The sequence below is a fragment of the Pelophylax lessonae genome (assembly GCF_965119305.1).
Source record: "Pelophylax lessonae genome assembly, chromosome: 1".
Lineage (NCBI taxonomy): Eukaryota > Metazoa > Chordata > Amphibia > Anura > Ranidae > Pelophylax > Pelophylax lessonae.
The window spans coordinates 757,424,749-757,438,202 of record NC_138768.1 but is presented as its reverse complement, the minus strand read 5'-3'; positions in this window follow the sequence as shown (position 1 = coordinate 757,438,202).

Below are 13,454 nucleotides of genomic sequence, written 5' to 3'. Positions count from 1 at the left end.
TCTAGCCACCCGTGTTACATAACAAACCTTAGTGCTACCCCAAAAATAGCAAGAACCTAAGTGTTAATAGGCACGTTTAGTTGTCAGTCTATATTAGGCAGCACATCAGGTTTTTTATAGGGTTCATTTATTCAGTATAAATCTGAGATTTTGTAGTTTATCACTACTATCCTGGGAAAGTCTCGCTGTTATTATTTTGACTTTGGTTAAATCATAATTTAAACATTTTAATTGAATAAATAAAATAAAGTAGAAATAATTGTGTTGAAGATTACAGTTCTATTTGAATAAAAAAAAGTGAAATGGGCTCTTTAGATATCAATGGGAAGGTCTGGGATGGCTTCTTGTGCAGTTATGAAGGTGTAGCCTTGGGAATCCAATCTTTGCTCCCTCACAGCAAAATTCAAAAAAACAAAGGGCTAAAAGCCATACAGTACTATCTTTTCCTGTCAATGTTTTATTGTAATGTCCACAGCAAGCTGGCAGAGGGATAATGCATTGTATACTTTAGCACATAATCATAAAGCATTATTATTTTAATGAGAGATAGTTTCACAAGTATTGAGCTTGGCTCTAAGCAAGGGATATTAGGATGAGAGAACGTATCAGATGTTGATACTTGCCACTCATTAAGAGGAAACAGCATGTTTGATCTATAAGGGAAGCCTATTTAGAATTGAAAGAAATGTATGCAACATAGGATGGAGCTGGCTGTGGGAGCTGAAATGCTACTAGACCCTAGAAGCAGGGACTATAGTGTGTTCATACAGGGGAAACAATTATGAAAGCATCACCATAAAGATCAAAAAATTATCTCCGTTTAAATTGTTAAAATGTATGTCAGAGTGTTTTCATTAACAAATATACCTTCAAGTAGAACTAAAGGCAAAATTTTTTTTTAGGTCAGGTTTTATTTTTGCCATCTGTGTCCCATTGGGGACTTTAGGGAAATTAGGAAATAAGACATGCCTCCAGAGTCAGGAAATCCCTGGTTGTCACCAGGGTCACTAGAACTAGTACAGTGCCTTGCGAAAGTTTTAGGCCCCCTTGAACTTTTCGACCTTTTGCCACATTTCAGGCTTCAAACATAAAGATATAAAACTGTAATTTTTTGTGAAGAATCAACAACAAGTGGGACACAATCATGAAGTGGAACGAAATTTATTGGATATTTCAAACTTTGTTAACAAATAAAAAAACTGAAAAATTGGGCGTGCAAAATTATTCAGCCCCCTTAAGTTAATACTTTGTAGCGCCACCTTTTGCTGCGATTACAGCTGTAAGTCGCTTGGGGTATGTCTCTATCAGTTTTCCACATCGAGAGACTGAAATTTTTGCCCATTCTTCCTTGCAAAACAGCTCCAGCTCAGTGAGGTTGGATGGAGAGCATTTGTGAACAGCAGTTTTCAGTTCTTTCCAAAGATTCTCGATTGGATTCAGGTCTGGACTTTGACTTGGCCATTCTAACACCTGGATATGTTTATTTGTGAACCATTCCATTGTAGATTTTGCTTTATGTTTTGGATCATTGTCTTGTTGGAAGACAAATCTCCGTCCCAGTCTCAGGTCTTTTGCAGACTCCATCAGGTTTTCTTCCAGAATGGTCCTGTATTTGGCTCCATCCATCTTCCCATCAATTTTAACCATCTTCCCTGTCCCTGCTGAAGAAAAGCAGGCCCAAACCATGATGCTGCCACCACCATGTTTGACAGTGGGGATGGTGTGTTCAGGGTGATGAGCTGTGTTGCTTTTACGCCAAACATAAAGTTTTGCATTGTTGCCAAAAAGTTTGATTTTGGTTTCATCTGACCAGAGAACCTTCTTCCACATGTTTGGTGTGTCTCCCAGGTGGCTTGTGGCAAACTTTAAACGACACTTTTTATGGATATCTTTAAGAAATGGCTTTCTTCTTGCCACTCTTCCACAAAGGCCAGATTTGTGCAGTATACGACTGATTGTTGTCCTATGGACAGAGTCTCCCACCTCAGCTGTAGATCTCTGCAGTTCATCCAGAGTGATCATGGGCCTCTTGGCTGTATCTCTGATCAGTCTTCTCCTTGTATGAGCTGAAAGTTTAGAGGGAGGGCCAGGTCTTCGTAGATTTGCAGTGGTCTGATACTCCTTCCATTTCAATATTATCGCTTGCACAGTGCTCCTTGGGATGTTTAAAGCTTGTGAAATCTTTTTGTATCCAAATCCAGCTTTAAACTTCTCCACAACAGTATCTCGGACCTGCCTGGTGTGTTCCTTGTTCTTCATGATGCTCTCTGCGTTTTAAATGGACCTCTGAGACTAGCACTGTGCAGGTGCATTTATACAGAGACTTGATTACACACAGGTGGATTCTATTTATCATCATTAGTCATTTAGGTCAACATTAGATCATTCAGAGATCCTCACTGAACTTCTGGAGAGAGTTTGCTGCACTGAAAGTAAAGGGGCTGAATAATTTTGCATGCCCAATTTTTCAGTTTTTTATTTGTTAACAAAGTTTGAAATATCCAATAAATTTCGTTCCACTTCATGATTGTGTCCCACTTGTTGTTGATTCTTCACAAAAAATTACAGTTTTATATCTTTATGTTTGAAGCCTAAAATTTGGCAAAAGGTCGCAAAGTTCAAGGGGGCCGAATACTTTCGCAAGGCACTGTATCTCTACTGGAAGATTCTCCTTTGGGAAGGGGACAACCCAAAATTTTAATTTCCTCTGTTCTGGGAACAACTCAAAATTCTGAATTTTCTTTGAATTTCACTTTTAATATTAATGGTAAACATGACAAATTGAGAGGATGAATCTCACTAATGAGGGCACAGACAGCAATAAAAAAAAAATCCTGACAGATGTTCTAATCCGACTCCACTCTATCCAAAACTAAACTGAACTTTTGTCTTTTGTTTTAATTCTTCTTTGACTTTGAAATCTTACTAAGTAGTGGCCAGCAGGATTTTGGCTCAACTACCAATTTTGTGAAAAATTTCACCAAACAGGAAACTCCCAATTTATCTTAGTAGTATGCTTAGCAAAATTGAAAAAAAATATATATTTTTTTAAATTAAAGGTTGTGGCTTTTTTTGGGTGTGTTTAGGCTAATTTAGTTTGTTTCATTTGGTTTTCTTTGTACATTTGTTTTTTTTATTTCATCTTTGTGTGCATTTGTTCATTATTTGTGTGCTGTTTATTTTCCTTTTTTCTCTGTTTTTTTATATTTTTTGTACCTTGGAAAAAGTCTAGAGTAATGAATCTAAGGAGGGACCATTTTTTGGTACAAGAACAAATCCAGGGTGGTTGGATTAAACCCCAAACCAAAAAATGATTAACTTGCAGTTCACCTATTCTGAGATGTGGTGGCTACATCTGTTTTCTTTTTTTAAGCTTTTTACCTTTATTTTTGGCTGGTGATCCTGACAGTAAATCTGTTTTTTTTTTTTTTTTTAACTTACTTCAACAGTTTAAGCTCTTCAGAAAAAGTGGTAGTAAGGCCCCGTTCACACTGGGGCGATCCAACTTGCCGGGGCGACCTCATAGGTCACGGCGCGCTGCTCGCACCGTGACCTCGGAGCGGCCGGCACGGATTTCATAACATTGAAGTCTATGCAGGTCGCTCCGGGTCGCCCCAAAGAAGCTCCGGACCCTTTTTCTAAATCGGAGCGACTTGTGTCGCTCCTATTAGAACGGGTCCATAGCTTCTCTATGGCGAGCGACCTACGGCGACCTGTCAGGCGACCAGGTCGCCTGACAGGTCGCCCCAGTGTGAACGGGGACTAAGAGTGTTGAGACAAATCATTTACCGCTGACAAGAGAACTTACAATGATCAGCTTTTATTAATTCATGCAGTGCCATCTTAAGAGCATTAAAGGGCCCCGGGCAATGCAGTGCACTGGGGCCCCTGCCTATACAATCACCCACGAGAATAAAAATGCAAGGTATCGATAAGGCGATATTTATTGGTACAGCAGTGCCAGGCTAATCACAGCTTCCAGGTTTGGCAGCTGGGTCCGGTGAACACACATTCGGACGGGAGTCAGATTTAGCTGTCCTGTGTGCGCCTTTTCCCGTGGAGGTGGACAGGCATTCCTGCAGTTGTGGGCTCCCCCTCCACGGCCCAAGCGGCCTGACAGCAGGGCAGGGCCGACAGGCACTTGTCACCCGCTAAGTTCGTCGGGGACTAATGCTTGGCTGAGGCAGGGTTGCTGGGAAGGTGGGGCCCCCCGAGCAAGTGGGGCCCCCGGGCAACTGCCCAGCATGCCCATTCGGTAAGAAAACCTTTATTCCAAAAGGAAAAAAAATATTTTCTGTAACTGTTTATACAGTGATAGCTGAACTTTAGCTTCAATTTGTTAGTCAAGTCTACCTAAATCTGCTAGTCTAACATGTCCTCAGACTGTTAATACTGCCGTCCAAAGGTATCTAATTTACCTAAGACAGGATGAATGTTACTGGCAGGATCACCAGGTGAAATAAGAGGGGAAAAAAGGCTTCAAAAAGAAAACTAAGGCAGCCACCACATCTAAGGATTGGTAAAGTGTTACGTTTTTGTTTTTGGGTTTAATACTGCTTTAATCTCTACTTCCCTAAAATTATACAATTTCACTGAAATGTGCCAGCCTTCACAGACATTCAGGGAAGAGAACATTCTCAGTTGTATGCATTCCTACAAAACAAAGTAAACTTGAGCTACAACTTGACTGCACTAAACCTTCCTTCAGTTGAATTTTTTTTTTACACGGGCCTTTGTTTAAAAATAGGTAATCAGCAAGTCATCAAAAACATGGATTACTGTATTTCATAACATAATGATGACTATCAGGTAGCCAGGTGTGCTGTCATGTGAGTTTGCTCATGTAAAGAGAACCTGTCTATCATACAAACACTGTGCAATGAAGAAGCCATTCCCTAAATATCTGTCATTTCCTTGCTGTTCGTGTTGTCACCTTCATAAGCTGACATAATGAGTGCATGCTATCAGAACAATGGCATATCTCCTTAAACACAACCGCTGGCTATGCATGCAGGCTCTGAATGAATACAAAACTGGTTGTTTTTTTTCGTTTTTAATGAAATCACTGTATAACTTGTTTTTCCACTACAGCCTAGAGAAGGCTTGTTAACCCCACATTCGGGAAATCAACATATATTTGTACTAAATAAACACTCAAACAACTAAAAATGCTCTCATTTTTTAAGCTATTATTATATTATGTGTCAGGTTCATGAAGTGCACTGGCAAATTGTAGTCAACTGATCTTCTTTTTGTATATAAAGTAAAACTGCATGATATGTTTATATACAATATGACCCATAAGCTGGGCATCAATTTCTAAAACCTTAGGCATTGTCATGAAGTCCCCCACCAGGGCCACTGATAGGGGGGGGGGGCACCAGTCCTCCTGTAGGGGGGGCCCCAACAGCATGGGGTGCGGTTCGGGCAGGGGGGCAAGTATAGAAAGGAATCCCTGTGTGGCTCCCTGCAGCAAGTTTCTCCCCCCTCCTGCCAGCTTTCAGCTGCTGCAGGGAGAGACACAGACACAGATCCCCCTCCCTGTTCTGCCTGCTTCTGATCCCCCCTCTCCCCGTGTGCCCTCTTTTCACTGTGCCACCGCTCCACACAGCGCTGCTGGCTTCACTGTCCTGTAAAAAAATAGCAAATTGAAAAAAAAAATTGTAATAAATAATTTTTAAAAATCGAAAAATAATTGTAAACATTTTAACATTTAAAAAAATGTATATATATTTTTTTATTTTTTTTAATGTAAAAAACAATTAAAATGGTTAATTCACACGGGTTCTCTGTTATGTTTGTGTCTGCTAGTAATGAATTACTGTATTTTTTTTTTTTTTTTAATATTGTCTTAAAATGTTGTCCCCCACCATACACTCCCCCGATTGCAGCTATAACAGTCTGCACTCTTTAGGGAGGCTTCCTCAAGAGTTTGTCTGCTGGAATTTGTGTCCATTCATCCTAAAGGACATTGCTGATGTTTGGCAGTGATGTTGGGCAAGAAGACCTTGCTGACAATCAGCATTCTAATTTATCCAAAATGTGTTCAGTAGGGTTGAGGTCAGGGATCTCTGCAGTTCTTACATACCAAACTCACCAAATCACCTGGCTTAGTGCACTGGGGTACAGTTAACCTGGAGCAGAAAAAGACCTTTCCCAAACTGTAGCCACATGGTTGGAAGTGCAGAATTGTCTATAAAGCTACCTTGTTATATATGGCAAACATAAACTAGGCACTGTTTCCCTACATCATGATCAAAACAAAACTACATGCCTAAGCAAACTCATGAAACAGTTAATTTTATGCTGATAGTAATAATTAACATTGCTTTCCTATGAATGAGAATGCTGATCACTGGTTATGATGAACATTCATTATTATGATGAGTGTAAATGTCTGATTGATTTAGTGATATCATAAAGGCTCGTCTATCAACCCGTCCCCACCCACCAAAGTTCTAGGTGTGATCCTGGACTCCAAACTATCCTTTCGGCCCCACATCCAATCATTGTCCAAAGCTTGCCGCCTCAACCTCTGCAGCATATCCAAAGCCCCTTCCTAACCAATGACACCACAAAGCTTCTAATTCATTCCCTGGTCATCTCCCACCTCGACTACTGCAACTCTGTCCTCATTGAATTACCTTTACATAGGCTATCCCCCTTCAGTCTGTCATAAATGCTGCTGCCAGGCTCATCCACCCTGCAAACTGCTCAGTGTCTGCTACCCCTCTCTGCCAATCCCTCCACTGGCTTCCGCTCACTCAATGAATTAAAGCAGAGTTCCACCCAAAAGTGGACGTTTCGCTTTAACCACTTCTGGACCGGAAGGTTTTCCCCCTTAATGACCAGGCCATTTTTTGTGATTTGGCACTGTGTTACTTTAACCACTTAAGCCCCGTAGGATTTTCCTGCTCAAAGACCAGGGCCTATTTTGTGATTCAGCACTGCGTGACTGTAATAACGGACAATTGCGCGGTCGTGCATTGCTGTACCTAAATGAAATTGATGTCTTTTTTTCCCCACAAACAGAGCTTTCTTTTGGTGGTATTTGATCACCTGTGCGATTTTTATTTTTTGCGCTATAAACAAAAAAAAGCGTCAATTTTGAAAAAAAATAACAATATTTTTCACATTTTTTTATATGAAATTCCCCCAAAAAAATGTAAAAATCTAAATTTTTTAACATTTTAGGCCAATTTGTTTTCTGCTACATATTTTTGGTAAAAAAAAATCGCAATAAGCGTATTTTGATTGGTTTGCACAAAAGTTATTGCGTTTATTAACTAAGGAAAAGATTTTTGTCATTTTTTTTTTAAAACTAGTAATGGCGGCGATCTGCGATTTTTTTTGCGGGACAGCAACATTGCGGCAGACAGATCGGACCCCTGACTAACATTTTTGACACTTTTGGGGGTACCAGTGACATTACTACAGTAATCAGTGCTATACATATGCACTGTTACTGTAAAAATTACACTGACAGGGAAGGGGTTAACTTTATTAGTGATCAAGGGGTTAAGTGTGTCCCTAGGGGTGTGATTCTAACTGTAAATGTGATGTAACCACAGAGACATACGATCCTACATAGCAGGATCGTATGATCTCTGCAGTTACACCAGCGGGAAATCGCGAGTGGCCGGCGGACATCGGAGCCGCCGGTCACACGCACGGGGATGGCCATGAACGAGCGGGGGCGGGAGCACGCCTCCGGCGGCACGCGCTCGGTCGGCAAGTGGTTAACGGACAATTGTGCGGTCGTGCAAATTGATGTCCTTCTTCCCCATAATTAGAGCTTTCTTTTGGTGGTATTTGATCACCTGTGTGATTATTTTTTGCGCTATAAACAAAAAAAGAGAGACAATCCTTTAAAAGTATATATATATATATATATTTTTTTTTTTTTCACTTTCTGCTATATAACATTCCCAAAAAAAAATTTGTATTCTGCTACATATTTTTGGTAAAGAAGCTTATTTTGATTGGTTTGCTCAAAACTAGAGAAAAGATTCATGTCATATATTTATTTTTTTACTAGTAATGGCGGCTATCAGCAATTTTTAGGGGGACTGTGACATTGTGGCGGACAGATCAGACCCCTAACTGATATTTTTAACACTTTTGGGGGGACCAGTGACATTACTACAGTAGTCAGTGCTAACAAATAATGACACTGGCAGGGAAGGGGTTAACCCAGGGGCGATCGAAGGGTTACATGTGAGTCTAGGGGGTGTTTTCTAACTGTGGGGGGGGGGGGGTGGGCTTTGTTAAATCAACACAGAGACCTGAGATCCTGGTTTGTAGCAGATTTCATGAGTTTTTTGGCTCTGGGTTATTTACATGCTCTCTCATTCTTGTAACATTTTGGTGTATATATTGTTGTATTTTCTAAATCACACCTTTGATGTTAAATATTTAAACTTACTAGATCCTTTTTCAACATATGTTTTTATCCTGTCATTTTTTGAGTAATCATGTCTTTTTGTTATGTTCATGCGTAGCAATGATTTTTATGCACAGAATTTTTTTTTTATGCACAGAATTTTTTATTATATTGTGGCCTCTTTGCTCATGTGATGGTGATTTGGCACTGATTCGCTTGGGGTGTGGTATCGATCGGTACAAACCTTAAATAGACCTTTGCTTTGTATATGTGTAGGTGGTTAACAAGCACAACTTTACTTGTGAAACGCGTCTACCTTTTTGTATCCTGTATTGACTGTCCGTTGGTTTAATAAAGAAGCATCATTATATCTGTTGGAGTGCGGCCATTTTCGTTGCTATTTTCAAGTTTGGCGGTGGTGAGCCGAGGTGAGCACTCACAGTTCTTTGGAGCCTTCCTAGTAGGCATGAGCAGTGTGTGCACCTGTTGTTAATAAGGTTTGTCTCCTGATAACATTTTTATGCCAGCCATGACTAGGGTACTAAAGACGTCTTGTCTCCTTCCGCTTTGACCTGTACCATACCCTCCAACCCCTTTAATAATCACATGGACAACAAGCTGGAGTTAAAGGCCAAAGCAGAATTTTATTAACCAAAGTAATACATAACTCATAAACAAATACATAACTTAAATACCAGGTAAATACAGTGTACCAGGAGCCTCAAGGTCCTAGTGGGCATCACTCACAAGAAAAATACCTGCAACCTACTTAAAGACAACCAGCAGCAGATAACTCCATTAGAACAACTGGGAGCCGTACCTCAAGCGGGTCCCTACCAAGTACCTTTTTAGTGCTCATAGTAACCTACAAGGACCTTGCACCCCGCCAGCTGCTTGACAACAATCATCCCCAACAACCCCCAACTCAACAATAAGTTGCTTACCAGAAAAGTAAAAATACCAGGGCGGGCAGGAGGGAAGTTTTCCCTTGCTGGTCCCTCTTCCGACTGGAGACCCTCCACTCAGCCTCACCACCCCTCGCAGCTCCACCCCCTCCCAAATTTGTACCCAATCAACTTTTTTGTAACTAGAGTCTCATTATAATATATATATATATTTGTTTTGGTTTTTTTTTTTTTTTTTTTCTTATATAGACCTAATCCTACAGTGCTCAAGACCCTTTAACCCCTGTCATGCCGGCCCTCCGTCCATGCTCTTATTTTATAACTCTGGGCCTCTCTTGACTAAGGTACTAAAGACGTCTTGTCTCCTTCCGCTTTGACCTGTACCATACCCTCCAACCCCTTTAATAAACAAAAACAAAACTTAAATAACAGGTAAATACAGTGCACCTGGAGCCTCAAGGTCCTAGTGGGCATCACTCACAAGAAAAATACCTGCGACCCACTTAAAACAGGCCTCCAGCCGCAACACTACCGATTCGGAAACAACCAACCGCAGATAACTCCATTAGAACAACTGAGAGCCGTACCTCAGACGGGTCCCTACCAAGTACCTTTTTAGTGTCTACAGTAACCTACAAGGACCTTGCAACCCGCCACTACCACACAAACATGACACCTTATGTTTGTGCAGCCTTCCAGCCCTTTGAATGCCATCTTGTATTCCCAAACACCACAAGCCGGCCCCACATCATTTAAAAGCACACCGTCACCCCTCAAGTAATGCCACGTGTCCACCTCCAACTCGGGATGCCGAACAAACAAACTGCCATTCCTCACCACGAATCTAGAAACTGCTATATTCACTTTTTTACGGGCCTCTACTGACCTGGCCAAACGCCATTGCGTACGAGCTACCACCTCTGACCACACTAAGACAGTCTCCAGATATGCCATCCGTAGGCGCAAAAAAATCAAATTTTATGTCTCGTATCAAATTCCCGCAAAGCCCTTATCCCCCAAATCATTCCCTCAAACAACATAACATTCCACTTCAGGAATAACCCTACTCCACATTAACCCAGGCACTCCAATCAAGGGTAACATAGCTTCCTCCCCCAGGATACCCAGCTGCCGACCGTCCTGCCGCACGCCCGTTCTCCAAGCACCCCAGTGCACATAGGAGTGACCCAGGATCCACACAAGAAAAAAAACAGGACTGACAACAAAACACCCTCAGTAGGCTATTCATACAAATAAACCACAACATGCAGACCTCGGACAAGCCCCCTTCAACAAATGCGAACAAACGTACAGGCGATACCGCCAAGATTCCCAATGACCAATGCACTTAACTACCCTTTCACTCAACCCCCACTTGGCCGCCTCGGTCGCTGCTCCAATGCGGAACGAATGCAATGCAAATTCAACATCTGAAACACAGAAACAAACTAATAACGGGACAGAGCATGGCCATCCCTATGTAAAAGAAATGATCCCAGCAAATGTGGATGCACTTGCAAAAACTTTGACACCACCAACGGGCACACCTTCTAACCCTGTACCTCATACAACTCCACCCTCCCCCTTCGGCCCACCTGGTCTGTTTTTGACTGTGAAATCCAAAAGGTGACTGATTTGACACCACATTCCACGTCATACGCTATAAGGCCACCGGACCCCCGTTTAGAAAAACGAACTAGTTCCCCAATGCGCAAAGCCCGAAAAAGGCCAATGCGAATGCTGCCCTGAATAACACTACCTCATAAGAGGATGAACAAACCCTAGGAGGAATACTAAACAAAGAACCCAGCAACTGAAACGACACTGTTCATCATGCATCCGCGGGGTCAACCCTTCCGATACCCGCGCGCCGCTTGCTAACCAAAAAGTCGTTGGTATAGTCAGTACCACCCAAAAGTTTAAACAAAAAGACTAGAACCGACAATTTAAGGTTCAGCACTGACACTGTAATTACGTCCTCATAATTTCTACTTATAAAATACAATACCTGCAACACAGCTTCCTGTTCTGACACCACCCTTCGTTCACCACCCACCAAGCCAAACCACTCAGTCCACTCAGTCCGCACCTTGGAATAAGCTGACCACATTGTCTCGCTCACCGACCGGCGAATCAGCGCAGCCGTTACTCCAAAGCAATCTTCCACAGCCATTCCGGACAAGGAACTCCCGGTTGCGCCGCCTCCGGTGCCAACAAACGAAACCTGTCCCACTGAAACCAAGAAAGAGTACAGCCCGGAATATGCACAGCATACACAAAAGAGTTCAAACATAAACAAGTCAGAACCAAATGCCGAAGCAAACAAACTACTGGGGGGAGGATGCAGATACACTGTTGATTGCCCCGACCCCTCCCAAAATATCGCAATTAAAAGGTCTTGTTCCGCAACGAGCCCCACAATTCCACTGACAGCACAATCAGAAACAATTCCAACAGCAACATGTTTTTAATAAGGCCCGCTGCCTTCCACTCCTCAGGCCAAGGCCCAGCACACCACTAACTGCCGAAATATGCACCGTATCCATCTGATCCACGAAGAGTTAGAAATCACAACTGCCCATTGCTTCTGACATCCACACTGACCTACTGTTGTAAAAGTCCAAAAAAGTCTCCCAAACTAGCAGGTTGGCCTTGAGATCCCTCGTAAGGTGGATGTGATCTCCAGGAGCCTTAACCCCTGCTGTAGCCGCTGCCAACCTACGAATAAATATGTGGCCCATAGGCATGATACGACAAGCAAAGTTAAGCTTACCTAGAAGGGACTGAAGTTGTCGTAACGTTACCTTATCACTCCGTCGTGCCAACGAAAATGTAGTCTTTAAATCCACCAACTTGTTCTCTGACAGGCGGCACTCCATGGCCACCGTGTCAGTCACAATACCCAGAAAACTTAAAACCGTCGAAGGGCCCTGCATCTTATCTGGGGCCAAGGGAACACTGAAACAATCGGCCAAATGTTGCACCATCGCCAGAAGAACCCGGCAATGAGTAGAAGACACAGGACAATACACAGAATATCATCCAGGTAGTGAATGACAGAAGGAATCCCAGACACATCCCGAATCACCCACTCAAAGAAAGAACTAAATGCCTCGAACAACGAGCAAGAGATTGGCCCATAGGCAAACAACGGTCCACATAAAAACCGTCCAACCACCTACAACCCAACAGATGAAAACTGTCGGGATGAACGGGAAGGAGACGAAAGGCTGCCTTGATGTCAGTTTTTGCCAACAGAATCCCCTGATCATAGCTCCAAACCCAACAAACCACTGCGTCAAAAGAGGTGTAGGAGACCGAACACAAATCAGAATCAATATGTTCATTGACCGATCCACCTTTTGGAAATGATAAATGATGAATCAATAAAAACTTGTTGGGCTCCTTTTTAGAGACTAGACTACCCCCAGCAGAGAAACCACCAAATTTGGCAAAGGCAGAGAGCCAAATGGACCCGCCATTCGATACCTCCTTTGAAAGTTTTTCCGTAACCACAGCAGCGTGTGCCTGCGCCGAGCGTAAATTGTCCGGGGGGAATAAGACTGCAAGGGATCAGAAAACCAACTGAAAAACCATGTTGCAGTAAAAGAGCCCCTTTGCGGTCCGGGTATCTACTTAGAAAAGGAAGCTCCTTGCTATTCTCACCGGGATCTTCCCTTTTTCCCGAAGTGGCGCCAGATCGACTTTTTCCTTTCTGGGCACACCGAATATGGGAATGGGAAACCCCGCAGCCGGAGCACTCATGTTTAAATTGGCATTTAAATCCAAACTTGCAGCCTCCCTCGTTGAATTGCCAGCAATACCCCCTTTTCTTACTGGTCGGCTGACCTGAGGTATTGGCTCCACCGGCCCCAGATTAAAAAAACGGATTACTAGCCCACATCGACGTCATCAACTTCATCCACAGACAGATGTCCTTATGATCCCAGCGTAAGGATGGACAAACAGCCTTCCATTGGTGGAACTGTTCATTGTAGTGTAACCAGGCCAGTCCCCCGTAGACATGATGCGCCTCTCCTGTCGCATCCAAATAACAAAACAACGTGGAGCAATTCTCTTGTGCCTTTTACCCTATGACACTTGCCAGAATCACAAAGGCTTGTAACCAGTTTGTGAAGGTATGTGGAATCAAGCAATACCACCGC